Here is a 27,910-nt window from a genome sequence, read left to right as displayed (position 1 = left end):
CTGGAAGGTGCTCAGCCCTGATCAGGATGGTTCCTTTCCATTTGTTAACCATTCAGGGAGCTAGTGGTGAATTATGTTCTGGTAACTGTTTGAATTCCCCAGTCATGCACTGTATCTAGAGATCTGCTCAGAGGTGAGTGTAACATAACAATGCCTTTCACTTCCTGGGTGCCTTTCATCTTTCCAAATATTTATTAATTAGCTCTCAAAACACCCCTGTGAGGCAGATAAGAGATGGATGGATACAGCTCCTTTCACGCACCAGTGGAACCAAGCAGCTGTCTGGCTGTATAAAACAACACTGCCCGCAGTTTGGGGCAGATTTGGAGGTAGATAACAAACCTGTATCTTGTTGAGGGTGCAGAGAGAATTTAGTGAGGCAGAATTTAATTACCTCTGCTGGAGCGGGGCCAGTAGTTCAAGGTTTGCCTCCTTCCCTTTGCTGCTTTCTCTGTGGAGTCTGTAACTGTCAGGTTCTCATCCTATTCAAAAGATCCTCTTGCACCCTGATTTGGCTTGAGAGGATGAACAGCTGGGACCAGAGAACCCTTCCTGGGACTCCACACATCTTTCCCAAAAGATTCATCCTGGTACCTTTTATCCTTGTATGCAAAAATCTCTGCCTTACATTGAGACTCCCTCTCTGGTATCCCCTGGACAATTGGAGCTGCACAACACGAATTCCCTTTTGTTTGCTCTTGCAGCATGTAATTCTGGAGCATAAAAATGTTGAAACTAGAACTCAAATTTTACCTGTTTTGTGCCTTTTATGAAATCTCCAGGCTCTTAAATGCTTCACAGAGAGCAATTTATTGTAAAGCTACACTTACTGTATTTTATGTCCACTGTAATTGCATGTTTCATCTAACTCAGATTATACTTGTGTATAATGAAGCCAAGCTCAAGATGGGAAGAGATGAATTATTAATCAAGAAAGTTTTGGGATTAAGATTTTAAACATAGGTACCAGATAGATGTGCTGTATTTAGAAACAGATCTAAAAGGACTTATATGATGTGCTTTAATCAAATTTTGAAAGAAAATGACCTGCATATCAAAACTTAGAAAGAAATTGAGCAATAACTCAAATGTGGAAATGGGAGTGATGGCAAAATCGGGTCTGAAAAAGCAAACATCCAGTATGTCAAAGGCACAGTGTGTTCATTAAAGTGGGCTGAATCTGGCATGCTACAATCATGCAATTAAAGACTTGAAATCCTTCAAAACCAAATTGTGTGTGCAGGTGTACACACATGCCTCTATATGCATGCACAAAGTAAGCACATGTGTCTCTTCCAAGTGTTTTGAGCCACACCGAGAGCACACAGCACTTGCTGAAGTTTCCTAGGGGTAGCTAGAGTTTCAGGTTGAATTCTCTCAATATTCACATGCTGCTGGATCTGAACAGCTCCTGATTCCATCTCTTTTAAAAATTATAATTGTTGGTGTGGCCCAGATTTTAAATATGATGAGACATGCCTTGTTCTGAAAGATTTCTGCTTTTGTTTTGTGATTCTAATTGTACACCAGCAGCCACACAAACTCCTTTGGCTAATTCAAAGGATTTTGATAGACAGCTTGGGCCCAAAGCATATTTTCAAGATCAAGACTATAAAAATCTCACTATGGAAAAAAATCATCATTTGCCTCACTGACTTTGATTTACATCTGTGTTACAGAGCCATGAAATTTAAAATAAGATGACCTAAATTGTCCTGTAATAATGTGGGCATGAACATATACTCCTAGTGGCAGAGTTTCTCTGTCACTACACCAAATGAAATCTAGTTTTTAGTGCCAATCAGTTAGGCATCATTAACCCTTTACAGATATTATTAACATTCTTGCAAAGCTTTTCATCATGTAACAAATGTTTTCAAACTAAACTTCTTGAGGTCAAAGAATCCAAGCCAGTAAGATTTAGGACTCTCTCTTTTTTGTCCTCTGTAATAATATGTGTGCACTCTCCATCGCTCTAAAGAGAAATTCTTAGCCTTGGTTTTAAAAAGCTTGCAAAAATGTAATATTGAAGTTAAAAAGCAGTTCTTCATAAGCTGTCCCTGACTTCTGCTGGAAATATATGCTACTCCCCCTCATTCCTTTTTTGCTGTACAGTAGAAAAATTGCTCTGTACATGCATCCTCCAGGATCCAGGAATGAAAATTGCTTTGCATTTGCTATTACATTATAGCGCTCTCCATTCTGTCTTGTGGTGTTGTGTGTTTTTTTTTCTCAGCTCATGTTGTTCTTTTTGCAATAAGTGTATGTTTGAATTGAATTGAAGAGTAGCATATTAAAGAACTGGTTTTCATAGCTGTTTATGTCCTTTCATCCAAAGAAGTGTGAGAAAAGCAATCAAGGTTTCAGATTGACATGCTAAAGCAAGAACCATCGGAGAAGGCATCTTGCTGTTGGAGTGTTGAATATTTGCATACCGAATTTGCTTGAATTAGTCCAAACTGAACCAAGGTATTTATAGAACTAGCTTCAGCTTGTGGTCAGCCCTATAGAGAGCAACTGATTTAGTTTCAGGTGAAGTGATTCTTAATCTGTTCCCTTCAGTATGTCAAAATGTAGCATCTATAACCCTGACTCAGTGTGTTATTCAGACTTTCCATCGCTCTGTTTTTCAACAGATGGCATCTAGGTGACTAGCAGACTTAGGAGTGGGATTGATGATGTGAAATAGGAGCTTAAAAAGTAATTGCAGAGACAGGAGGAAAAATTAGGGATTAATATCACTGTAGGAAATGCAAAGCAGCCTCACATCGAAGTGGAATTCTCAATTGGAAGCTTTTCCATCAGAAGTGGTGTTTATTTATATCGCAATAAACACAAATCAAAGCGATGTAGGCAGTGCTATTGTGCTCAGTAATTTCTCTTGCAGGCATTTGGGATGAGCTTCCCATGAAGGACAAGTGAGTAAGAAGCTGCATGACTAGCTACTCCTTTGCTCACACGGAGCACCACATACTTCAGCTAGGATTTGGGAAGGAGGATGCTTGTGCAGCTCAAGTAAAACATCCTGTGGTTTTGGTTCTGAAGAGCTCACATTAACATTTTGCTGATGAATCGACATGGCCCATCAAACAACCTGGATTACTCACTGAGACACTCGATGTGAACGTGTGTGAATTCAGCCTGGGTAAACAGTCAGTGAGTTTTAAGGGAAAATCAGGAGTACATTTCACATGGCTGAAAGATGTTCAAGTGCTACTCATGAGTTCAAGCAGTATTTATAATGGGTTTGCACAGTAGTAATGATGAAGAGAGCAATTTTCTCTGCACAAGTGACAGTGGTAGTATAAGGGGACAGCATCGCAGGCCACATCATCACTATTGCTGCAGATCAGCAGAAGTCATTTGCCCCATTTTGGCTAGGACATAGTTTAAAGCACCACTTTCCTCCTTAGCTTGGCTCTAAAGAGCCTTTTCAGTATGAATCCTGCATCATCGGTGAATAGAGGTACATAGTTAACTGCAGGTATTTGGTGCTGAGAGTCCTACAAAAACTCCCATGGGAATACATTCACCTGTGGTTGCTGGATGTGTGAGAGCAGAGTGGTGCAGAGATGGTTTTGAAAGAAAGCATTGATGCCATGGGTTTTTTGCTCTTTCCAGTGCTAGCTTTGCTGCTTTTGTAGACAGAGATGCCCATGTAAATAATAACTTGGTCCCCAGTCTCTCTGATTCCAGAAAGACTCAGTCTAAGTATGGACTTAGCATCTAACAGAATCAGGATGTAAGTGCACATTTTAGTAAGAGTAATGCCAGAGAGTGAAGAGGTTATTTGTCTGTCCTAGTGGAATCCTTTTTTTTTGGCATAGCACATTTTACAGCCATATGTAAATTCACAGTGGTATATCAAATACTTCTCCCCATCACATACCATTTTTCCTCACTACCTTCTAACCTTTATCTTAATAGAAAAGAACATTTAGAAAAGCACACTTAAAAATGCATACTAAAAACTTACTGCCTGGAAACGTAGAAATGGTTTTAACTAAGCCTTTTTGAGGCTTAAGGAGCTTCAAAAAGAAATTTGGAATCATTAAAAAAATAATCTGCAGGTATTTTTGTTTGGTTGTTTTAGTTTTTTCCTTGTTGCTCTTTGAAAAGTAAAAGTAATGGCTTTAAAATACGTGCACTGAACAGACAAGGCTTTTATTCTGACAGCTTGTACATCAAGTTTCAGTGTGATGGGGTTTGAAATGGTAAAAGTTAGGCTTTGATAAAATGAGCTTTTGGGGGTCTGTTCTCTGAGAGATTCCTGCATACTGCTTGAATTCAGACAAAAAAACCTTGTGGAAATGGAGTGGATTTTTGAACTATATGCAGCTGTTAATAAGAGTGCAAAGTGTACTTAGCTATTGTAATGGCAGGAATTTTGCAGTAGTAGCTGTTAAAATCAACTTGTTTTCTGCAGTTCTTTAGTATTTAGGCACAGAAAAGCATGTTTTGGAAGTCTGGTTAGTTCCTCCTTTTCAGCTTTCCATTTTCCCACTCTCTTCATTTCCTAAACAGCATTGCAATGCCCAAGAAAACATCAAGGCTTGGTTTAACTGTTTGTAAAGGGTTTGACAGCACTTGGTTGGAATGAATTGCCGCCAATAAGCAGAACAGAAAGATACCCTGTATTAGTTCTTGTCAGCCCAGGTCCACTGTCCTGGTGCTTGCAGCAGAGGCTCTGTAGCACTCTGGCAGCAGCTAGAGAAGGAGTTGTGGGTTTGCAGGATGTGAGTAGTTCCTCAGGAAGAAGCAGTGCCTAATCGTGGCTGAGGAGCGAGTGCATGAGGTTTGACGATTTAAGGCAGGTGTTTCAAGAAGTGGAGCTGTGATGCTCGGCTGAAGGGGGAGCAGGGGCAGCCCTGCTGGGATTCAAGGCAAGTCACTGCTTCTGAGTGGTGCTAATCGCTTGGGTGGAACGAAGGTCAGGAGACATTCCCCATCCTCACCTCTGGTTGAGAAGGTGGTGAAAGGCAAGTAAACATGCTCTCCCCTCTGAGGTGATCCAGTCTGATGGGTTGGAACCTCCACAAAGAGGGAAAGAGCAAAGCCTGAATTTCAGGGAGGAGAGGGAAGGGTCCGGAGATGTTGAGGTGATCTTCATATTCCCTTCTTCTCCAAGAGCTTAGCAAAACAAAACAGAGAAAGAAAAGCCTCCAGCAGCAGGGAGTGAACGGCTGGAATTTCCTTAATATTAACTGAGCTTTAGGCAGCAAGCCTTAACGTGGAGAATTATTTTTAATTAATAGCTGCTCTCCTGCTTTGGAGCTCAGCGGGAGGATCTTCTTTGCATTGCACAAGGAGGGGAGATAGGCGCAGTCCTGGTTTTGTAACTGATAACTATTTCAGGCCAACTGCATTGCCTGGAATAACTTTGTATTCAGAAAAAGAACAAAATGTTACATCAAAAGATACCTCCTTCTGGTTCTTGGATTTAAATTGCTTCTCTAGATAAACCCACAGCCTGGCCAGAAATGCGTTGATGGATTTTTGAGAGTCTCCTGGCCAAGTTATTCTCTCTCTCCCCCTCTTCCTCACTCTCTCACCTCTGTGTTATCAGCGTGACATTTGGCTCTCAGAGGGAACCTTTCAGGATGCTGAGGAGTCACAGGTCTGCCAGGGTGTGAGGGCATGGGGCTTGTGCTGGGCAACTGGGCCCTTTACCCAAGCTAGCCAGATCCAGATGGAAAAAGAGGCAGGAAGGTGTTGTGAATTTGTATTACTTTAACACAATGGGTTTGTTCAGAGACAGTTTTCAGGCAATAAATGGCTCCTTTGTGTGACTTCCCTCCCCGTGGTAGCTTTCGGAGCTGTATATGTGAATATCATTTTGCCTGTGTATTAACAAGCAAGAAAGCTCCCTGGCTTCAGGCTCTCTGCTCTCTTCCTCTCTTCCCCACCTTCCAACATTCCCAGCACAGAATTCAAACCAAATTAGCAAAATAAGTAACAGGTTTATGGGGAGGAAACAAACAAACAAAAAAACCCCAAGAAAAGAATTCTTTTTTGCTTCTCTTGCTCTGAGGACTGTGAGAGGCTGTAGTGCATCTTTTTATGAGCAGCTTCATGGGAGTCGGGACATTTGCTTGTTATCCTGTGGCACTGTAAGAGGGTGATCGTCATGGACTATAAAGTAACATGAAGTCTCACAGCCCCTCCAGCTCGGTAACACAGTGCCTTGCTCACACAGGAGAGAGGGATTTATGGTATTGCTTTGTGTTTTTTAACATATTTTTTCCCCCTGCTTTTTATTTACAACCTAGCTCAACAGTTCTTGCTTTGTCCCCTTTCTCCAACTCTACCTTATTTCTGCCCGTGCTTTTTTGTGTATTGGACCCCAGCAGGGTACAGAGGAATGTCAATTTAGGTGGAGAAGCAGCATGGATAAAAGTGGAACTTGGAGGTGTGCACACTGTCCTTCAAGCACTAAGTCTTGCCTGAGTAGAAGCAAGTGAGGGATGAATAGCTGCTTTTCTAGGCTGTGAAAAAGGCAAGGAGAGGCTGGAGCTGGGAAGAGGAGGAAAGAATATGAGAAGTAATGTGTTCCTTGTTATCAAACTTGACAAGCTATTTTCCTTACGAGTTTTGTTGAAGCCCAGTGTCTTTCTCTTATTCAAATAAGTATAATCTCTGAAGGAGTTTTGAGTTGCAGCTTTTCAAAGCAGTGGGGTGTAGTTCCGTTTTATTAGCTGTCATTGAAGATCTGATGCAGTCATGTCGGAGGCTGTAAATGCCTTGATGCTGTCAAGCCAAAGCATTTGGGAGTGAGGGTGGGTGCCTGCCGTCCCTGGCACTGCCTTGTCAGTCAGAGTCTCCCAGCTGCTGGGGCTCACAAGCAGCATTTCCCAGGTTTTGGGCTTTATGTGGTAGCATTCGTGGAGTGACCGTGCCCTGGTGTAGGCAAAGCATTAGTAAATACAGGATTCGTATATAGCAGATGCAGAGGAAAGGTTGTGAGTGATGCAGGCACTGCCTTAATAATTAAGCAGCTTTTGGAAGACATTGTCTCTCTGTTAGCATTGGAGCCTGCTCCCCAGATCCCTTCCATTTGCTCTGATAAAATGATGTGGTATTGCGTTGCTGACCACAGCTTGGCTTTGGTATTAACTCTTCCCATTGAAACAACTCCCCCAGAAGCTGTAACAATGAGTTAACCATCTGGGGTCAGGAAGAGGACATTAAATATAATCAGCAGCTCTTTTAATCTTAGGAGGAGAGTCCTCGGTTGCTTGAATGTGTGTGCTGATCAAAGTGTGATAGGAGCTGGGATGCCGCACAGTAACAGCTATTTCCCAGGAAGAGTGTTTTTTTTTCCTCCTTGTCTTAAAGGCAGAAAGGAAAAGTACCAGAAATTTTAAATTGTTGGAACTTTTCCTCTTGTGCTTCATCTAATGCAGTGTCTGGAATCAGCTGCACCTGACCAACACTTAGACATGTTAACTATCAGCTAACATAATCCAAAGCCCTAAGAAAATAGGTTGTAGCACAGATGTAAGACACTGAAGGGAGACAGTAATTTTTTTCCTGTAGATGGGAAATGCATATGTTGCCTCACTCACTTGTCATTACTGAAACTATAGGTAGGGACAAAAATAGAAACTACTGACAGCTTGATTTCTTCATGCTGGCACTGAGCTACAGCGGAGCTCTACAAGACCCTATAAATATGCAAGCGAAGGGAAATCCTGCACAAGTGCTATCATACTGCTATAGGACTGAATAGAATTAGCTTTATTGCAACCAAACAGTATGGACAGAGTCTGCTTTTCAGAGCTTCCCTATCTCGTGAACAATGTAAAATGTGAACCAAAGACAGCTAATCTGGCCTGTTTACTGGGAACAATTCCAAAATATATTGTTGGAAATGACTAGAAAAAGCTCTGCACTGCACGGCCCTTATGCTGCAGCCCTTTCTTCCTTTTAAAGTGAAATGTCCTTGTGGAAATTAAACACTGTTTTAAAAAAATGGGGGGGGGGGGGGATAAAGGAAAAGAAAATAAGGAAAGGGAAAGGGGTGACTGTGGTTTAAAGCACTTAGTAAAATTTGTAGAGGATGCAGTGTGCATCGAAAATGCTCCCCCTCCCCTGCTCCCAAACCTAAACCAACAAAAACAAGCCAACCCCATGAATAGCTCTTCCTAGCTTCCTGCACATTGAATATGTATGTTAAAGGACAAGGAGCCAAGATTTGCTCCGTTTTGCTTTGCTTGGAATATTTTTGCTCATTTGATACATGAAAGTCAGGGGCTATGCCAAGGAGAGGCTGGCGAGCTGGCCAGCGCGGAGATTTCCGCTGATGGTTCGCAGTGGTGTGCAGAAGCAATATGTATCCCACTGTGTAAAGGATGCTTCCTGCACCTACCAGTAGGGTTCAAAAAGTTTGCATGGCAGAAGGAGGAAAAGAACTGCTGCTGGGGCTGTGAGTGGAGTAGCTGGAGTGAAACAAGAGTCAAGCAGAATGCAGGGAAAAGGGACCCCCAGAACTGGGAAGGACCCCTTAAGCATGGACTCCTGGAAGTTTGTATGGTTAGCTTTTGGTATTGTTCTCGTCAGAAGATATTATTTGTGCCATCTCGTGAGCCCTGCCAAGCACAGCCTCTCTGAAGAGGACTGCATAATCCTCTTACTTTCATTCACATCTCTAAAGCAGCTACATCACCCTCATTTTTATAAGCTGCTGTTATAAGTTTGTTTGATGATTTAGCAGCTCTCACTTACTTTTTTTCCCCCTGGAGGTGGCAGCTGATTGTGAGCTCTTTCTTCCTTGTTAGAAATGAGCAGTGTACACAACTACAGAGTAAACATGTCTATCTTCCTCTCCTGGTCCAAGCAAAAAACCTTGACCCCTGTGCTGGTGGAAGTGAAACGTTTCCAAAACACACAGGCAACTGGAGTTGCATCTGTCTTTCAACCCATCCAATTTAAACACAGTTATCCAGGAAACCATGGGCAGGAGAAGAAGACTAGTCCCTGATGGGAGCTTTAACTCAGTAGCAATTTGTTGGTTGACTTACATCTTATTGTTTTCTTGTCTGTGCCATCAAGCAGTTGGCTCTTAGTATACATGTTCATAAAAATCCCACAGAAGTTTGAATTCGAGTAAGACTCGGGGATCAGGCTTAGCTGTGATCTGGGGTCACTGACTCTCCTATCAGATCACATCACCTTCATTAATAACTGAACCATTCACCCTGCAACTCAAGCAGGGTGATTTCTTAAAATCTGTAGGTTTTGTTCTATCAGCTGCAGACTCTTACGGGGCAGCATGATTCCCACCAGCTGAGAATTTGAACCTGTCCTCCTCCCTGCTTCCCAGCTTTTACACTCTAAAGTGGTTCTTGGCCTTTTCCACGCTGGCATGTTCTGCCCCAAATTATGTGACACAGTCAATGCTGTGCAACTAGCCCTATGTGGGGGCAAGCAGCTGAGCAGGGCTGGCTGCCCAGGGGTGCAGGATGCTCAGTGAGAGGCTCTGCATTACACTCAGACCTTTAAAGGGCAGCACTGCCCCTATCTCTCTTGGTTTTTTTTTTAAGGGGTGATCTTTTCTTCTTCTTTTAGAGAGCTGACCTTTCTGAATTGCTCTGATTGTCAGTATTTGTAGCAGAGGGAACAGAGACAGACCCTTTGTGCTGTCCCACGAACTGGACTTGCCTCCATCCCTCCCCCAAAATCTTTTCAGAGTTGCTGGAAGTTGAGAGAGTGGTGGTTTAATTTTCTGTTGCCATGCCAAGTTAGAATGGGATTAAATGCTCTCAAGGTCTCTGGACTATCACTTTACCCAAAACATCCATCCCAAGCATTCAAAGAGGCATACAGACTCTGCATAGCTATTTATTTTAAATGCCTGATTAAAATTTCATGAAAACAGGAAGTCAGGGGAAAAGAATAGATTGCAAGAACGACGAAATCCGGGGCTTTGTCATTTTTAGCTCAACAACACACAACAATGAAGGAAAAAACCCCAACACCCAGCGTGTTCAATTGTAACGAAGGGATATTTTCACAGTCATACCGAGGCCATTTAATAGCATATTTGGCATTGGATGGGGAGTTCATGAACAAACTGATTGTTTTGCTTCATTTATTACACAATTTTGATTCTGTTTGTAAATGATCACCTTGCTCTGCTGTACTTAAACCCTCTCAAACATTAAGGTGTTTGTTGGTTTTTTTTAAATAGCCCTTTTCTTATTTTTTTTTTTTTACTATCTTGGCAGTAATAAATACTGCAATACCACATCCTTAACTGTGCTGCAGCTCTTCTGTCCTGGTGTCTTTCTGGCTTTTCCATTCTTAAGTATATCTAATCCAAATAAACAGGGAAGGTAGGGACAAAAGGCTATTTTTTTTTGCTGAATATCTATCACGTGCAAAAGAACCCCATGGTTTTTCTGTCCTCTCTAGAGTGTTTTTCTTGTATGTAGCTTCTGTCCTCCTTTTACAAGGAAATAGCTTCTTTGCTGAAAACGTATGAATCAGAAGCAATGTTTAGACAGGCTCCATAACTAAAGGATTTAGAGGCTGTTGAAGTCTCCTTGCCTTTTTAGGCTTTGAGTAACAGGATCTCCATTAACAGGCTGCAGGTGTCCCTCAGCCACTTTGCAGTAGCCTTGTTACCTGGAGTACCTGTAGGTAGTCATAGGGCACTTACAAAGACCAGTGTCCCACTCTGCACTCCTGATGCAAATCCCACCAAAAATAGATGGATGTTGAAATTCTGCATTGGCCTCTCTCTGCAATGACAGCATATGTAGGGTTCTCAGCTAGGGCACCAGTTGGCTCTGGATAGTGTATAATTATTATAGCTGAAGGACCAAGTAAGTTTTCACTTGCTGATGTCAAGTGAACCCTGTCAGTGTATACATCACCGTGAGCGCATGGTTCAGCGTACCCTTACAATATGCAGAATACCACATCTCCTTGCTTCTGCTTCACATCATGTGGTCCTCTTGGTGCAGATGCTCTTTGGCCACTTAAAGATCTGTAGCATTGCTGGGGAAGGAGGAAAAAAAACAACAGAGTATAATATTCCAGAACAAATACAGTGAATCCCAAACCTTGGAAGTCTTCCTTTGTGCATCATTCTTGCTGAAAGCTGTCACAGCCTTGTGGTTACCTCTATTATTTCAGGTGTAAAAATCATACTGGATTTTGAAGGGAATTACTGCTGGAGTTAGTTAATTGGCTGACTAGGTTTCTCTGTGAGTAGAGGTAGCAGGGAGCCCACAAATGACCTTTTGCCTTGATAGATCAGTCCCATGCCAGCTGGGCATTTGGTGTCCTGAGACGAAGAGTTTTTTAAATGAGAGTTTCATGGCTTTGCCACTTTACAGGACTGCAAGTACCCCTTGTTAGTTAATTCATCGTATCGAAGGGAGGGGGAAGAATCAGCTGCTGCAAAATGTCCCTTACCCTTTAAGAAAGCACAGCAATAATTGCTGGGAGACTTTTGCAAAGCAGAATAGCGTGTGGCTCGGTCCACGCCTGCACACTCCAGTCGTCCCCGCTCCGTGCCAACATGTCACAGGTGCACACCACAAGGGACAATGCAGCAAATGTAATTGGGAGGCAGGTGGTGATAGCTTGGACTCCGTAGCACATTCATCCCAAGGTGCACTTGTGCATCTGTTAGAAACTGAAGTCTCGGGGTTTATTATTTGTTTTTAATTCGGGCGGTTTAAGAAAGATTCGAGACGTAGGAAAACAATTCCCGAGCCTCAAATACAACAGTGAGAAAGTTACCAAAGGTCCCTGGAGAGCAGGAATGACGTGAGGTGGTGGCTGCTGAGCACAGGGGAAAAGCAAAAGGTTGTAGGTTTACACAGAAGTGGGTCAAGTGTTTTTAAGGAACTCGTCAGGGCTTTTTCCTCCGTTGCTATCGCTGTAATATCAGCACAAGCTTTTCCTTTTCAGATAGCAGCCTTTTGTAAGCACATCAGCACGGCGGGCTCTGGCTGGGCTGCTTGCTTGCGTTTGCTCAGCCTTCCCCTCATCTTTCCAGGAGCTGGAGCCGAGCCTCTCGTCATGGGAGCCTTTGTATTTTTTCACTGAGTTCTCACAAACAGAGTTTATTCCCTCTCTAAAACAATGAAAAGACCCCAAATGCTTGTACTCCTGGAGGGAGTCTGAAAGCTTATCTTGCAGAGCCCATCTGCAGCAGTCTCTGGGGTGGAATAGAGCAGCTACAGCGCGGCTTGCAGAAATCCCTCTATAGGAGAGGGCAGCTAGTGCCAGTTCTGGGCGAAACTGTGGGGAGCAGGATTCAGATGAGCACACATCCGTCAGCAAGGTCACATGGAAATGAACTGCACCGTACTGCAAAAATGCACCTAGGTTTTAGTAGCCTTTGGTGGACAAAATCCTGCTTTTATGTGAAGGATATGTTAACAACACAAACAACATGAAAATCGCTGGAATGCTTCATAATCTCTAGCAGAGGGCTTTCCCTGCTTGTTTCAGCTCCTAACTCCGCTACCTGATTCTCCTTTTAATCTGGAGTTGGGCCCTGCGGTGATCTGCAGCTATCTGGAGCGATTTGCATGTAAAGCTGCCAGGGGGTCGCTTTGCTCCTGTCGCAGCCTCTGCTTGCTCCTTTCTCAGCGGTTCGCAGGCTTTATCTTCCCTCTTACATTTCAGAGCGACTCCTTGGCTAGCATCATGGCCAGGTTAGCTGGAAGTATAAGGGCTTGATAACCCACAGCAAATGTTTTCTGTCTCCCAGAAGAGTGCTGCATTGAAAAACAATTTGCAGAAGACAGAACCTGAGATCTGGTTTCATTTTTGGTGCATCTACTACAGTTTCTAGATGTAAACCCTTATCAGCGGAGTACTTGTATAGCTGCTCATCAGCAGAGATCCTGCAGGCGAGCTCAGTATTATTGCTTCATCCCATGTGGCTTTTTTTATCAGTGCTGTTCTGACTTCTAGAGATGCTGTAATTGGGTACTTTGAGTGGCTTGGCTTCTTTTATAGCACAAAGTTAATTTTTTTAGGCTGGGGTTTGGAAATAAAATAAAGGAAAATGAAAGGAAGTAAAATAAAATTAAATGAAAAATAAAAGTATCAGTAGTTAGAAGAAAAGAAATAAAGCTCCTGATAAATTCTGCTTTTATAGCCTGGAGTGATCTAGGACAGCTGATGGTGATTGACACTCTTAAGTTACATGAATGTTTGAAATGTGTAAAGAATCCTTCATAAATTCAGCTCTGTTTGCTATGATACACTTTCCAAATTGGGATACTGCAGAGCAGATTGTGGAGCGGTGATTTACATGACTTGAGGATTTTTCTCCCTGTGATTAAACACAATGGCACTTCTTTCAGTTCCCTTTTCAAATGCATTTTTTAATATGTATTTCACTGTATGTATAAATGTTTCTAAAATCCAGGCTGTTTCCACAAGAGTGAAAATACCAGGAAAATGAAAGCAAAAATAAAGGCATTATTGAGTGCTGTGTGAAGTGCAGCTGAGCATCTCTAGAACTGCAGCATTCTAAAGGTGGAAATAAATGTTAAATTACAACTAAGAAAAATAGTCAACACAGTTTTTCTTTCTTTCTTTTTTTTTTTTTCTGGCAGGAAAGTGAAAGCACAGAGTTTGCTTGGCTCATTCTTCCTTTTTCAGAGGATTTAGTGTTGAGCTTTTACCTAGCTACATAATATACTGCAATGAAACACGCAGAAATTTGGGATTAGATAGGAGTTGTGGCATGGAGTAAATTTTATGTTGAGAAATTTAGAGCTTGCCAAATGGCTAGCTACATGGACAAAAGACTAATGTGAATAGGTTAGAGAATTATTAGCCTCTAATAATAGATGATATACTATATATCAAGTAATGACTACTTACTATCCTGCGTTTATCTGTTACACCATGTCCTTTTTAATTGCTTACCCTGCCGCCACGGAGGCCAGCAGCTGGTGCTAGAAATGCTGCAAAGCTCGAGCCTTCTTCCCTCGTAAAGTGGAAATATACTTCCAATCTGTGCCCTTGTAGCTGTTAGACGTGGGTTTCCCAGGGAAAAAAAGGCAGCCAAAACATGCCTTGTTTGGACAGTGGTTTTTAAGGGAGGTTCTCTTACTGAAATCTCTTTCGGTGTGCTTTGAGCCAGTAGAGAGCAAAACTGCCGACTGACCCTGACTCTGGCTTCTCCCTTCGGATTTTAATTCCTTCTGCTCCTTGTCTAGGTGAGGAGCAGATAAAAATAGATTGTTAGATGAGGCTGTTGCTTTTAATTATATTCATAAGGAACATTTGCCATCCTTAATTCAATAGTGCGGTGTAACAGCAGGGAGGGCAGGGTATTTTAACCTGGTTTCCTAGGGAAATGAGGCATACAGCATCCCACCACTTACCCACCTGCACCCAGTCCTCTTGTAACAACCTGTGAGTGCCTTGCAAGTGACTTTGAAAGGGGAAGGACATCTCAAACATTATGAAGTCCTAAAGAAAATCCAAGTGAGTGCAAGAAAAAGCTCTGTATCGGTGTCTGTACCGGAGACCAGGTAAATTCAGTCTTTAGTCATGCCAAAAGCAGCCCATAGCCAGCTACGTCCCGTTCATGCTGAGGAAGAGCTGGTTTAAAGGAGCTGAGCATCAGGCTTGCTTCTGGAGCTGGGCTTTGGGATGTGAAGCACAGGGATAACCAGAAGAAATCACTTTCTGGTAGGAGCATAAATTCTGTGAACCTCATTTTGCACTAATTCTCCCCAGTATAGCATCAATGCAGGCAGCCTTCTTGTTTTGGTGAAATCAGGGCAGAATAAGGAGCTGGTTTGCTTTCAGGACAAAGCTCAGCTGAAAGTTTGCTGCTGTGCTTTTTGGACCTGCAGCGTTGCAGAGGAACTTTCCCCTGCTGTGCCCCTAGAAGAGCAGCTCTCCTCCTTGCTCCCCTCCCTCCGTCCGCTCCCACACCTACTGCTCTTGGAGCTGGCAGCACATTAATAAAAAAATGTAAGTTTTATGGGACAAAGTAAATAAGGCAATTCATATATCATCCCTAAGACACACAGAAAGGAGGCAGAGAAAAATAACCATCCAATATTTTATATGAGGATATTTCCATGAGTCAGCTCATTTTCGGGTTTCTGGGCTTCCAGCTGCAAGCTCTGCTGTGTTGGCTTATCTTCTGCTTGAGGCCTGGCATGTGCCAGAGGTAGCTTATAATTGGCTGTGTTTCCCCTTTGTAAATGGTAATAATAGAGCCTTTATCAGCAGAGAATGGCTAAAAATTTGGTTGTCTTTAATTTCATCACAACTCTAATTTTTTTTCAGGCCTAGTGTTACACAAATAGGTCTCAGAGCTCCTTGTTCTGGCCGCAGAGCTGACAGCAAAGGGGATGATTTTTGTGGGCGGGATACAGAACTGACCTTCAAATATTCCCTGAGCAGCGGCCATAGAGCTGAGTTTGTCCTTTAACCCTTGTGGCAGGGGTTTCATTAACCCCTAGGCTTATGGAAAGTTGCAGTTGTTGCTGCTTAGCTTGGTTGAGAGAGTCTGGTGCATGGCTTGTGGCAGCCCTGGCACGTGCTGCAGAGCAAAACTGCAAGGTACTTTCAACGTATTTTAATTCATTTGAGGTTTTCAATGAACTCACCTCAGCCTTCTAAAGTCCTTCTGAAATGGCTTCCTGTGGATTTCAAGATGACTAAATTTAACTGGAAAAAGCCCCAGCTCATTCAATGTGATTTCTGAAGACAACTATGCAAGCTTTATAGAGAATGAGTTTTACATTTGTACGTGGTAGAAGAATTTGGTCGATCACAGGCATAGGAAGGATGCTGCAGGATTTATTTGGCCAGTCACAACTTGAATTTTGTATGAATTCCATCAAGCTGTTAAAATATATAAATATGGAAATACAGAACTTGATGTAGTCAAATCACAAATATGTTTGAGGGGAAGTGCATTCTGCTCGTAGATGTCCTGTGAATAGAAAATATTTCACGTGTGTTTAATATATTCTTTTGGGGGAATTAATTGTCCACCAGCACTGACAACGATGGGGGATGGAGGAGTGGAATGGGAGCGATTTGCAGTTCTTAGTGGGAATTAGTGGCATGACTATATTATAACAATCATAATTAAGCTTTGTACTTGAGCAGTGTCTTTCCTTGGGGAATCTCAAGGCACTCTGTCAAATTTATGGAGAAATCCCAGGGAAATAAGTGATTTCCCTACAGATCTGCAAAAATTCAGTGGCAAAGCTGAGAGCAAACCCCAGGTCTCCAAGCTGCTGGGCACTGGCTCCAGCAGGTAGCAGCAGCTGCCTTATTCCTCGTGTCACAGCCTGGGCTGGGAGCTTGCCCCATAGCACAGCATTTGGCCTCTGTGGGTGCCGGGATTGGTGAGGGTTCCTCCCCTTGCCTGGGCTGGGCAGAGGGAGCAGAGTGTGGGCTGGGGGTGCAGGCAGGGACAAGCAGCACGCAACGAAGGGCTCTGCAGCAATCTGAGCTTAAATGAGCTGAAAATAACAGTGAGACAATGCTCTTCTTCACACTGTAAGCTTAGGGAAGTCCTGACTCCTCCAGGCCTCAGTTTACCCAGTTGTGCAGTTAATGTGGCAGCACTGCACTAGGACTTGTGGAGGTGGAATTTTTTTAGCTAAGAGAATGACAAATTTGGCAACCTTAGCTAGGGATGGGGTGCATTCACCACCATCTGAAGTTTTTCATCAGGGTTGAAGTCCTTAACAGAAAACTATAGAATCATAGAATGGTTTAGGTTGGAAGAGACCTCAAGGATCATCCAGTTCCAACCTCCTGCCATAGGCAGGGACACCTCCTACTAGAACAGGTTGCTCAATTTAGGGTTTATGCAATAAATATGCAGGGAAACTATCTGTTTGTCATGAAGGAGGAACTGATGGGATGATCTCAGGGGTCTGCTCCATTTAAAGTCCCCAGGGTTATAAATCTGTGCAATTTAATATTCCTAACATTCTTTGAAATCTTCAGAGGCAGGGTCCCTTTGGACTTACTAGGACAAATTAGCCTCCTTGAGTAAGCTGATTTGAACTTTGCATGTAAGACAAGGAACATATTACATTATAGGTTGGTTGGCTTGTTCCCTTGACTAGTTTCACCAGTTTATGAAGTCTGGTGAAGCCCCCCAGAAAATCATTTGGCTCCCTAGACAGGGCAGAGCTGACAATAAGTTTTTCATCTAAGTGCCTGCAGAGGATGACAAGGTGTTTTAAAAAGACAACTGGATTTATATTATTGAGCATGTTTAAAGCAAGCAGTAAAACCTTAAACATTGATTTGGTGGTTTACTGGAACCAATAGAGAGATTTAAAAATAGTGGTTAGATGCTGAAAAGCACAGCTCTGGTGAAAATGCCCATATTTGTGCTGAATAAATCCTCTCCCTCCTGGGAACAAGCCGAATGTGGAGGGAAACAGTTATTGGCCTCTGTCGTTAGTTAGGTCCAGGCTGCGTTGTTTGGCTTGGTGATAGGCAGAAGGATAGTTTTGTGTGTGTGTGAAGGAGCTTGTCAAGAAGCAATGGATTATGCTCCTTTGAATGGTAATGTGTGCTGTTTTAGACTGAGCTGGGTTGGTGCTGCCATGTAGAGAAGTCCTTTCCCTCTGCCCCAGCACCAGGGGTCCTCATGATGGCATCTTGAGGGGCATTGCTCTCTTGGTGCTGCTGGCATCTCCACAAGCCTTGGGGCAGAGGACCAAGGGTATCCCACCAGAACTGGGACAGTTGGCAATCCTTGTTCTTGTGAAGACTGTGTGAAATGCACACCATTCCCCAGAGCTTACAGGCACAGTTACAAACGAAGCAAAGATGGCAGGAATGACATTCCCTTGCTAATTATAGTGTGGTCCCATCTGTATATTTGGTGTTATGTCACCAACCTCAGCCTGCTTTTTCTAGAAGGGAAGTACTGCTGTAGGTCGAAGCTCAGCACAAAAGGCTCCAGCCCTCTAGTAGTGTTATATTTATTTGTTTGAAGGGGACAAGGTAGCCACCACTCTATGTTGAAGGGCTACTGGTTGGAAAACTCAGAGTGTGTTGGCTAAGGTAAGGTGCTTTTTGGGTAACTCAGCAAGCCATATTGAAAAAGCAGTTGGGTGTGGGTAAACAGAGCAGAGCACAGTGGCTGCACATTTCATTGAACCCTGCTGGCTCCAGTGGCAACTTCTGCATGGCAGCAACGTTGTCAAGCTAGATCCATCCCACATGGAGGATGTAGGAAGCCAGCCAGCTCCCTGGCCATCAGTTCTCCTCTTGTCTGCAGACTTTTGGGTGCCATGGATAGTCTGGGAAGATTTTGGGCCGTAGGACAGGTGCATCACCTCTCCAGCAATTCTGTCAAAAGATACAAGCATGGAAAACGTCCTTCTGGATCACTCCATGGGGTATTTGCATTCAGTCCTCTTGTGGCTCTCGTGAGTTTTCTTTGGAGCCCAGATACAGTTCTGGAGTTCACATCCCTGTTTCTGAAGGTGAAGCTTCCTGCTTATAAAGTCAAAATATGTGGTTGTAATTTAAGACCTTAAATTTGTTCATGTAAGGTGTCATGAGTCGCTTTGGAGGAGCCTGTGAGGTGCTTCATTCTTGCACGTTGTGCTTGTGAGCTGTACTGGTGAGCCTAGTGCTGAATCGTATAGGAATGAGATTTTTAATTAGGGTAGAGATGGGAGCTTCCAAACCTCATGTGATTAGAGAGTTCTCATAACTTTTACATTTATTATATAGTCCAATTAGCATATTTCTTACTTTAATGTCTGTGTTGCCCTCTTCAGTGATGGAAGTTAGAAAAAAAGTTCACTTTGCTAAGACTTGGAAGCCATAGAGTGAAAAGAGGCCAGGAAAAAAAGTGAAAATGAGTGCTTCTGGTTTAATCCACTCTTTTGTCTAAAAGCAATGAACAAAACATAGGCAAAACAAGGAGACACCACAAGTAATAACAGGGAAAAGTACAATCTGAAAACCATTCTTCTTACTGGTTGCAACACAGGGAAAGAAATCTAAAACAAGGTACCTAAGATTTTAAGCCATCTCAGTGCAGGCTTACCTGAGGAGGCACAGAAGCACCATACAAGGTTGCATCTCTCATGCCTTGCACCAAGATCTGTTCTCAGAGCTGGAAGTCTCTCTCTGCTCAGTGCTGTAGTGATGTATCTCAAGGGCATCCAGTGGAGCTTGTGTGGCAGGAGGTGAAACAATCATGAAGTGGCTGTATGGGTGAGGAGCACAAAGGCTTTTGTGTCTCTTGAAGTCAAGGAGAGTTTGTACCAGCAGAAATAGACTTTGGTTCCTTGTCATGCAGGAAGCTGCTAGCGGAGTAGGAATTTAACAAGTTCACAACTTAACGAGTCCCAGCCTAGTGTCTGGACTACCAGAATAGATTTTTTTCTCAAATACCCCCAAACTCTCAGTGCTTTTGTCAATTTCTGTCTCTCTGTACACGGTGTCAGCCTCAGCTTAACAATGAAGGTAGTCCCAGAAAACTTCTCCTATGCTCCCTGTTATGAAAGCAACCTCCTACTGTCTTGTATGTTAAATCTGTGCTTGTAGGGCACTGTAGAGGTTAAATCTTTTCATTGCTTTCATTTTTTGGGAACTTTCTCCAACTTTTTCTGAAAGGCTTAGGGCAAGCTGTGAAGGCTCCACCTCTTTCTTGGCCCTGTAACCTGTGAGCAGTTCAGCTGAGGCTAGGGGATTTGTGTATAATGATTTGGAAAAGCTGTGAGTATAAATAGAAAGGAATTTGAGATGTTTTGCCCCCTCTGTAATTCAACACTCAATAGCTTCCCCTTCCACTCTGCACATAAGGTGCTGTACCAAAACCATGGAAAGAATTTGTGGAGCTTCAGATCAAGGAAGTTCAGACGCTAGCAAGTTTCTCTCCCTCTTTCTCTTTTTTAAGAGTCAGATAATATCATCTCCTCTGGGGGAGAGTATGGCCAGAGAACCTTAGAGATTTTCACCAGATCCTCCCACCAGAAGCAGCTGCCTGGTAAAGAGCCTGTTAGGGCAGCACTCTGACCTCCTCTTCCACATGGTATGGAAAGGGTAGGAGCCTGGAATGAATGTTCAACTTGGACTTTTCCTCCTTTCTCTTCCAGGTAACAGCTACCACTGAGAGAATGTGTTCAGCCTGCTCTGTGCTCCAAACTCAGCCTTCCTTCTTCCATTATCTCGCAGGCGTATGAGGGCATGGGATTGGGTTTCAGCACATCTCAGCCCAAGCTCTGTGATGACATGCCCATCAGCCAGGGGTCAAACCTTGAGACAGGCAGCCCCAGCTCAGAGAATGCTGTTGCATCTGGCAGCAGTGCTCAGAGCTGGGGAGCCCCTGGACTAGGCACCTTGGTGGTGAAAGACTAGCTTTGAAGTACCCCTCAGGTTCCTTTCTTCTCCATGGTTATCTTTGTCTTAATTTCTCCTGTGTTTTAAACCCTGTAAACCTCGGAAAGCTACTTAAGAGATGCCAGCTCTTACCAGTATTGGTGCAAACACTCTAGCCCCTGTGATTTCAGCACTTCCTCCCCACTCCCTGCTTCAAAACCCCTTGTGCAGCTCTGCAGTCGCACTGAGCTGGGCACAGATGAAGGGGGGTCACAGCATACATCCACGTAAGTTCATTGCCAGGCGTTTGATGCATGGCTTCATTTGTCAGTCTTGCCTTCATTTTGCTCCATGGCATTTGGGCATGCAGATTTACAAATCTAGACCCAGCATTATTGCTTAAAGAACCCTCAGTGCTCTTGGTAAAAACCTGACTAAGTATTTGTTATATTTAGAGGCAGTTCTGCTTGTTGTCTCTTCATACCAGTAAGCTTTTCACTGACCTAGATTTTGCTATTCCATTTTCCATTTGCTGTCCCACGTTGCGATTGCATGGCTGTAAAACCTTTTGTCTTTTAGCATTCTCTTGCACTTGCTGTTTTGTCCATCAGCCAAAATCACACTCGTTGGCCTGTGGTGGTGTGAACAGCTTCATTGGAAATTATTTCATTGTTGAGGGTCCTGGCTTCAAACTAGAAGTAAAAGGCTATTGTAGGGGAGTCTTCAAGGCTGAAGGTACCCAGAGGATCAGGCAGCAGCAGACTAGCCCACAAAGATGAGAAATGTACATGGGTTTTAGCAGGGGCAACTTACAGGAAGAAATATGGGAGAGTCAGAAACTGGCTTCCTTTCATTTGAAAGAAGCAGTCCTCTCCCTGGATGTATATTACAACCACGAGTAAAGACACAAAAGTACATCTTGGTTTTAATTCTGCTCTCGTTTTTAACATGTCATTAAAAAAAGTACCTGTATTGACAGGCAGAGTTGTAACGCTTTTGGGCAGTTGTAATTCTCGTGTTACATGAGGATGGTGTTTATTGCAGCGCTGCCTTAGGGCCGAATTTACACACATTGTGGCTGGATTACACGGGTATTATGCTGCTCAGAAACATTCTGCTGCGTGTTCCTCTTGAAATCCTGCAAACTGGACAATGTAAACAAATTAACATTATCGGGGAAAACCTGGGTTTAGGTCAGCTTTCCTTGCAGACTCAGCTCGGCCAAGGGATGCTTGCTTGTAACTCTCACATCTACATCTCTGCCGTGTTCAAAAATGTTTTTACTAGCACATGTTAACCAAAACCTCTTCCTTTCTGGAAAAACCCCAGGCATGTTTAAAAATGCATTTGATCCGACTGGCTAGCATATTTTGAAACAGGGCCGTGTTGTGTTTAACAGCCTGTTAGCATATGTCAATTAACTTGTTTCCTCTGAGTGCTGACAGAAGTGCCTCCACTGCTGCTGGCCCAGGGGGGCCCCAGTGCTTGGCTGAGCTGGCAGAGGGGAACATGTGCCCGCACCTCTGGCCCCAGCACAGAGATTTGTGGGCAGTATTAGGATCGCAGACTTATAGAATGGTAGGGGTTGGAAGGGGCTGCTGAAGATGGAGTCCTACTCCCCTGCCAGAGCAGGATCACATAGGGCAGATCCCACAAAAACACATCTAAACAGGTCTCTAGAGTCTCTAGAGAAGGAGGTGCTGGACCTTGCACTGAAAGCACTGGCTGTGAAAGTGCCTCCTTCTGCTGGCTGTGGTCTGGGGTTAGTGATATGCAGTGGGGGGGTACCCACTGGGGCTTTTCTGTCAGCACTCCAAACGATGTCGCCTTCTGAGCACGCACATAGGTCGAGAGGCTTTTGCTGCACACAACACCCTTCCAGACAGAATAAATAGAGACTTTTTCTCACACTGTCATGAGATCACACTCCTTCACTGTGCCGGATATAGAAGAGATGGAGGAGAAAAGATGCACGTGCACATAGCCCCTAAATCTCCTTCGCAGCCAGCCCAGGTGGCGAGGGTGGCTGTGATGTACTTTGTGTGCCAAGTCATGTCAGTGGCCATGCAGGCTGCTCACCTCTTCTCCTCCAGTCTATGCTGGCCAGAACAGAGGGAACGTTTTAATCCACTGTAGGAAGCATCAGCAAGCTTTTCCACCAGGAGACTGGCATAGGCTGCTGGATAAAGCCCTGGAAGCGTGTGAACTAATCATTCTTTTCCTGGCAGGACTTTCTTCTGCATACTAGTCGTGAAATTATGTGTGATGAGAAGTGGGGTGGGAAGTGCACGGCTCTGGTCTCAGCAGCAGTGTGCTGCAGGGATGCACATGGCTTTCCCACGAGGATGTACAAGTGTCCATCCTTGTGTGGTGACTGCAGAAATCAGGCAGGTGTTTAGTGGGGACTCATCTGTTGCTGCACACACGGTGGGTGTGGGAAGGGTAAGCGTGTGGACATGCAAAAGGCAGAGGAGGTGGTTTAGATGGAAAGGAGGTGGAGAGGTTTTTGCTGGTAGTGCAGGAGCTGTGCTGTTGTGTGGTGTATTACTGGTGAGCACTGAGGAGGAGGTGATGGAGGGATGGGAACTGGGTATCTTCTGGGAAATCGCTCCGATGGGGTGACTTTGAGAGAATCTCCTAGGCATTTACCCTGGGAATTTCTGTTGCAGTGGTTCATGTAACGAGTCCTGGCAGAGCTGGTGTCCCCTGCCCTGCTGCTTTTCCTGAGGAGTCTGCATCCTGGTGCCTGGCTACATGTCCCAGTGCCTGCGTCCAAGCCAGACTCTGTATGCAGGTGCAGCTCCCAGGCAGACAGACCCATCTTTGCTGCTGTTCCTCATCTGGGGAATTTGGACAATCTTCCTTCTCCGATTTATGAGTAAGCACACAAATTATTCCCACGTGTTCTTGTACAGTGCTAACAGGATCGGTAGAAATACCTAGCATAGACAGCATCCAAAAATAGGTCTCTCGTGCTGCCAATGTCTTGCACATGTCCTTTACTTTCCTGCCCTGGGAAGGAACTCCTGACACCCCTCAGGGCAGCAGAGTTTTTCCATTCACAGCGCTGGGTGCGGGATTTCATTCTGCATTATAGACTGGCAGATTTTAAAGGGACTGTCCGTGGGGCACATTGGAGCTCCTGGCAGGGTTGAAGTGCTTTATATTCTTAGCATGGGCAAAATGATCATGAGGGGAAAGCATGTTTTTTTCCCCTGCTAGAACAGCTTGACCAGACATGCTGCTCTGCCTATAGTTGCTCGGGGTCAAGTTGCTACTGGCCCTGGACCATTTCTTTGGGGTGCTGCACCTTCCTGCCACACAGCTTGGCTACCGTAATTGGTGTTGTGAAGCTGACCCATGCCGGCCGAAACGTGTTTTTGGAAGTAGGGTTTTATAAATAGACTATGTGGACAAAGGGTGTCTGCTGTGCGTGGTTATGGGGCCAGGGAGAGGCGCCTGGGGCAAGGGAGGGAGCCCGGCAGCTCCTGGTGAACCGGCACAGCCTTCTTTGCAAAACAGCGAACGCGGTGCCAGCAGAGCCTGCAGCAAACCCTCGGCAAAGGGAAGGATGGAGAGGCCATGACCTGGGGTGTGAGTGCTGTCTCCTGCCTGTGAGACTGACTCCCAGACCTTTGCTCATGCAAACCCTCACAGATCCTGTCTAAATGACTAGTTGGGAATGATGTGCTCCTTCCTTGGATTGGGCTGGGGCTGAATTTGCCCCACTGGGCTCAGACAGGAGGCTTTGCTACTGAGTGTAATTAAGAGCACCAGAACCTGGCGCTGTGGGATCCAGCCCCATCCCTGGTAGTCAGGGTGATTGGCACTGGATCCTTTGATTTCTCCAGGGATGTCATAATATTTTAAAGTTATTATTAATTACAAGTGTATTAATCTCTGAATAGTATTATTAGTATTTCAAAGTATTATAATTTTATCCTATCAAACCAAGTGGGGGGGGGGGGGGGCGGACGTAGTTTTGGATGAACTGAACAACTTTATAGACAGTGTGCTTTATAACCAGATGGATTTTCCCTAGCTAGCTCCATTTCTATCTAATACTGGTGGAAGATTAAAGATACTGAATCAATGGCTGTAAAAGCTCACATTAAAAATTTGCAGTAAATGAGAAGAGGAAAATTTCATTAGAGGCATAAATTGTAGCAACTGGAATGAGCGCAACTTATTTTTAGTATTCTACTGACAGGCACCCTTGAAAGTCTTTTCCCCACCCCCCCAAATATTTTCTTTTCTGAGATAGAAAGAAAAAAAAAAGAAAGAGGAAAATGACCTCTAATATTTTGAAATATAGAACTAATTACAGTAGGGAGTGATCCTGATCCCACTGAAGTCAACTGCGGCATTCTTTATGACATTGCAGGATAGTGCCTCTATCAAGAAATAATAAGGAAATGAGATACTTTAAAGAGAGAGGTTTAAAATGATCTTGCTCTGTTGGCCTCTTTTGTAAAAATACCTTAGAGCCACTTTTATCAAGTCAAAAGGTTCATTGAAAAGAGAGAAATTAAAAGATGCTGCTCGTGGAGCCTGGCAAAACACAGAGTTCGTAATAAATATCTCTCCAATCCAATTATGACATTCAAATCAAGGAGAGATAAAAAAAAAATGATGAAATATAATGAAAGCTTTCTTTCTACTGAAAATCTACTTGGAGGTGTCCAGACCTAAGGGAATTTCCAAGTCAGCATTATAGTGAGGAGGAAAAGGAAAAAAAAAAAACACCCAAGTCATGCAAATGAGAGTGAAATAATCAAATTTTTCTGATGGAAATAAGTGCAGTTGTTTGATGTAATTTTGACACACAGCATAATTTCAGCATCACCACTCGGAGTTTAAAGGCTCAGTGAGATTTCTATAGAGAGAAGCCGCTCAACGGGAAAATCTAAATCAGACCTTGGTGTGCACGTTGGGCCCCTATGCAAGAGAAAGCTCTGCATTAGCTTAGTTGCAAATGGAAAAATAGAGATGACCCTTTCCCAGTAATTTCTAGGCACCTTTTCCACTTGAAAATCCAGCATGATTATGGTATCTAAACCACAAGAAATGTGCCGTGTGGATGTTTTGGGGCTCTCAAAACCGAACTTAGTTTTACGCCTCTGACGCCAGCTCAGCCATTGAAAGAGGCACGCTGTTTTCAGCGCGTAGGTCGCGCTGGGCTCGTGTCCCTGTGTGCATTGCAGATGTCATTTTTAATATGGTGAGGATATATTCCAAACAATTAAAACAATTAAAGCAGGGCATTTTATTCAATCTTGTAGCCTGCATGAAATAATCTTTGTAGTTTTGGGTTCGTTTCCAAATGGAGACAGATTCACACACCCTCACAGCCAAGCTCAGCACAAGAACCAACAATTAAATGAAGCCTGAGATCCAGTCCAAAGGAGGCATTTTAATTTTTAAATAGCTTAATTAATAGTTTCAGTTAAAACAAAGAAGTGAAAATGGGTCAAACTATGTAAACATCTGTTAGAAAAGCACACTGTCCGGCCAAAGCATTGTAGAAGTGCTTTGGAGAAGAATGGCCCTTAAATTTAATTTAAACATGGTTTTCAAACTTAGGTAGGTTAAAGCCCAGCTCAGACAATGCACAAGCCACAAAGTATTATCGAGGTATGCTGAGAGTTTATTTAGTCTTTGCTTGTTCTGGGGCTGTGTTTCACTCTGCAGTCATCATCTGCTCCTCGCTGTCAGCATGTGTTGTAACCTCCCAGCAGCTCAGGATTCACCGAGAGCAGCCTCGGTGTGTTTTGAAGCCGAGTTTTATCGCCAGTGGGAACTGTACGAATGCTGCAAAGCGTTGTTCACAAATATTTACTGGAGTTTTGAAATGAATTGGGGTAGACTCTGCTGTTGCACTCCTAGTGTTTGCTTTCCGCAAACATTCAGGTTCAAGTTCTTATTGACATGGCTGTGATGGATGGGATCCCTTACATAAGCCTCAAGGCCAGGAGGGTGCCTTTGTGCCCAAGCAACAGGGGAGTAGAAGCAATACCACGTGTCTCATCTGACCACACATCACCAACTAGCAGCCTTCAAATGATGAGAAGAGACACTTGATGATTTGTTGGTTGTTTCCTGAGCTCCCAAGGGGCAAAATGACAAAACTCAGACAATTTCTCTCTCTGTTCCAGAGAACATCTGCATATAGAGAAAGGGATTTCTTTTACCTTTTTTTTTCATTTTTCTTTGGTTCTTACAGCTCAGGTGAAATGAAATCTCCTTCTCTGAATGCTTTCAAAACCCACCTGAATGTATTCCTGCGCAGCCTACCCTAGGTGATCCTGCTTTGGCACAGGGGTTGGACTTGATGGTCTCTGGAAGTCTCTTCCAAGCCCTAAGATTCTGTGACTCTGGGTATTACACAGCAGCATTTATGTTACTCTATGTATAAGTTTATAGGTTGAAGTTTCTATTTCAGTAGAGGACAGTGAGTTCTTTACACTTAAATTCCAGCATCTTAACTTTTTGCTTGGAACAAGTCAAGGGTTCCCATTTGTTTGGGTTTTCCTTTTGCTTTAATCTGGTGAAGTTAATAAAAAGTGAAAGATAGAAGACTGAAAAAAAAAAAGTCATAGATAGTAAATATCAAAACTGTCTCAGGCTTGACACTGTGATACATTGCTTTAGGGAGCTGTCCTTGCCATCCTCTTCATCAGCTCCTCTTACTGGTGTGATAAACTTTCTGAGTTTGAGCATAAATTTTGGTGAGGTTTTACCAGATGAAAATGGTCCCCATGTTTTCCAGTTGCACCCCAATGTGTGCAGAGCAGGTCATGCAGCAGTTGCTGGCAGCGTCTGAAGGTATCACTACTCTATGCCAGCCATCCCATTGGGAGCATTGGAAGCTTGGGTCTTGAGGAGGAAGTCTGCTGACAGTGGCTTTTTCTGGAGTTCATGGCTGGTAATTGTGACTGATCATTGTTTCAGCCTTCCTATCTGCTCACCTTTGCTTCTGTTGTGAAGGACAACATATTCTGTACAGTGGGAAGAAAACCATCTGGTTCTTACCACTTGCAGAACATCTGCAGAAGTAGGGATACCTACGAAATATCTTCATGGTGAAGAACATCTTTTTTACTGGTCGTGTTCAAAAGCCAAAATGACAAGAGGAGACAACATCTTTTTCATTGGGAACAGAGACACCTTTGAAGCTGAAGAGCAGTCCAGATGACCTGGCCTTCTCTAGCTTGTCCATAGAGTTAAATGTGGTCATGTTCAAAAGCCAAAATGACAAGAGGAGACAACATCTTTATCATAGGGAACAGAGACACCTTTTGAGCTGAAGAGCAGCCCAGATGACCTGGCCTTCTCTAGCTTGTCCTTAGAGTTAAATGTGTCCAAGGATTCTCTGCTAGGCAAAGGAAAGATGTAGGTGAGGTTTTCTAAGTGGCAGTTGGGCAATTAATGTTAACCATCAATATCAGAATGGCTTAGATTGCATGATTAACTAGTAAGAGTTTTGAGCTGGCTGGTAATTTTAGATTAAATAGCCAGGCAGCCAGTGACTTGAATATTGATGAATATCCTGTGTTTTATTAATATGCATTCTCTATAAATTAGAGGCTTGGTACAC

The 27,910-nt window shown here is 43.6% G+C and overlaps 1 protein-coding gene across 17 annotated transcripts in view; it reads left to right on the top strand.

Annotated features, from left to right (window-relative positions):
- Nucleotides 1-27,910, top strand: part of MAF (MAF bZIP transcription factor) — a 204,418-nt gene that overhangs the window by 30,050 nt on the left and 146,458 nt on the right. For 2 of the 17 annotated variants that reach the window (XR_010305969.1, XR_010305967.1), the window contains exon 3: nt 22,983-23,191. The exons of 13 other annotated variants lie outside the window; for them this stretch is intronic. The gene's annotated coding sequence lies outside the window, so the exon portion shown is untranslated. Of the gene's footprint in view, nt 1-2,887; nt 2,963-20,090; nt 22,224-22,982; nt 23,192-27,910 lie in introns of those variants that run through there. 2 more of the 17 variants (XM_064159965.1, XM_064159971.1) reach the window with 2 other exon arrangements.

Source organism: Pogoniulus pusillus, chromosome 20 (genome assembly GCF_015220805.1).
Source record: "Pogoniulus pusillus isolate bPogPus1 chromosome 20, bPogPus1.pri, whole genome shotgun sequence".
Lineage (NCBI taxonomy): Eukaryota > Metazoa > Chordata > Aves > Piciformes > Lybiidae > Pogoniulus > Pogoniulus pusillus.
This window is presented reverse-complemented; position numbering and strand designations above follow the sequence as displayed.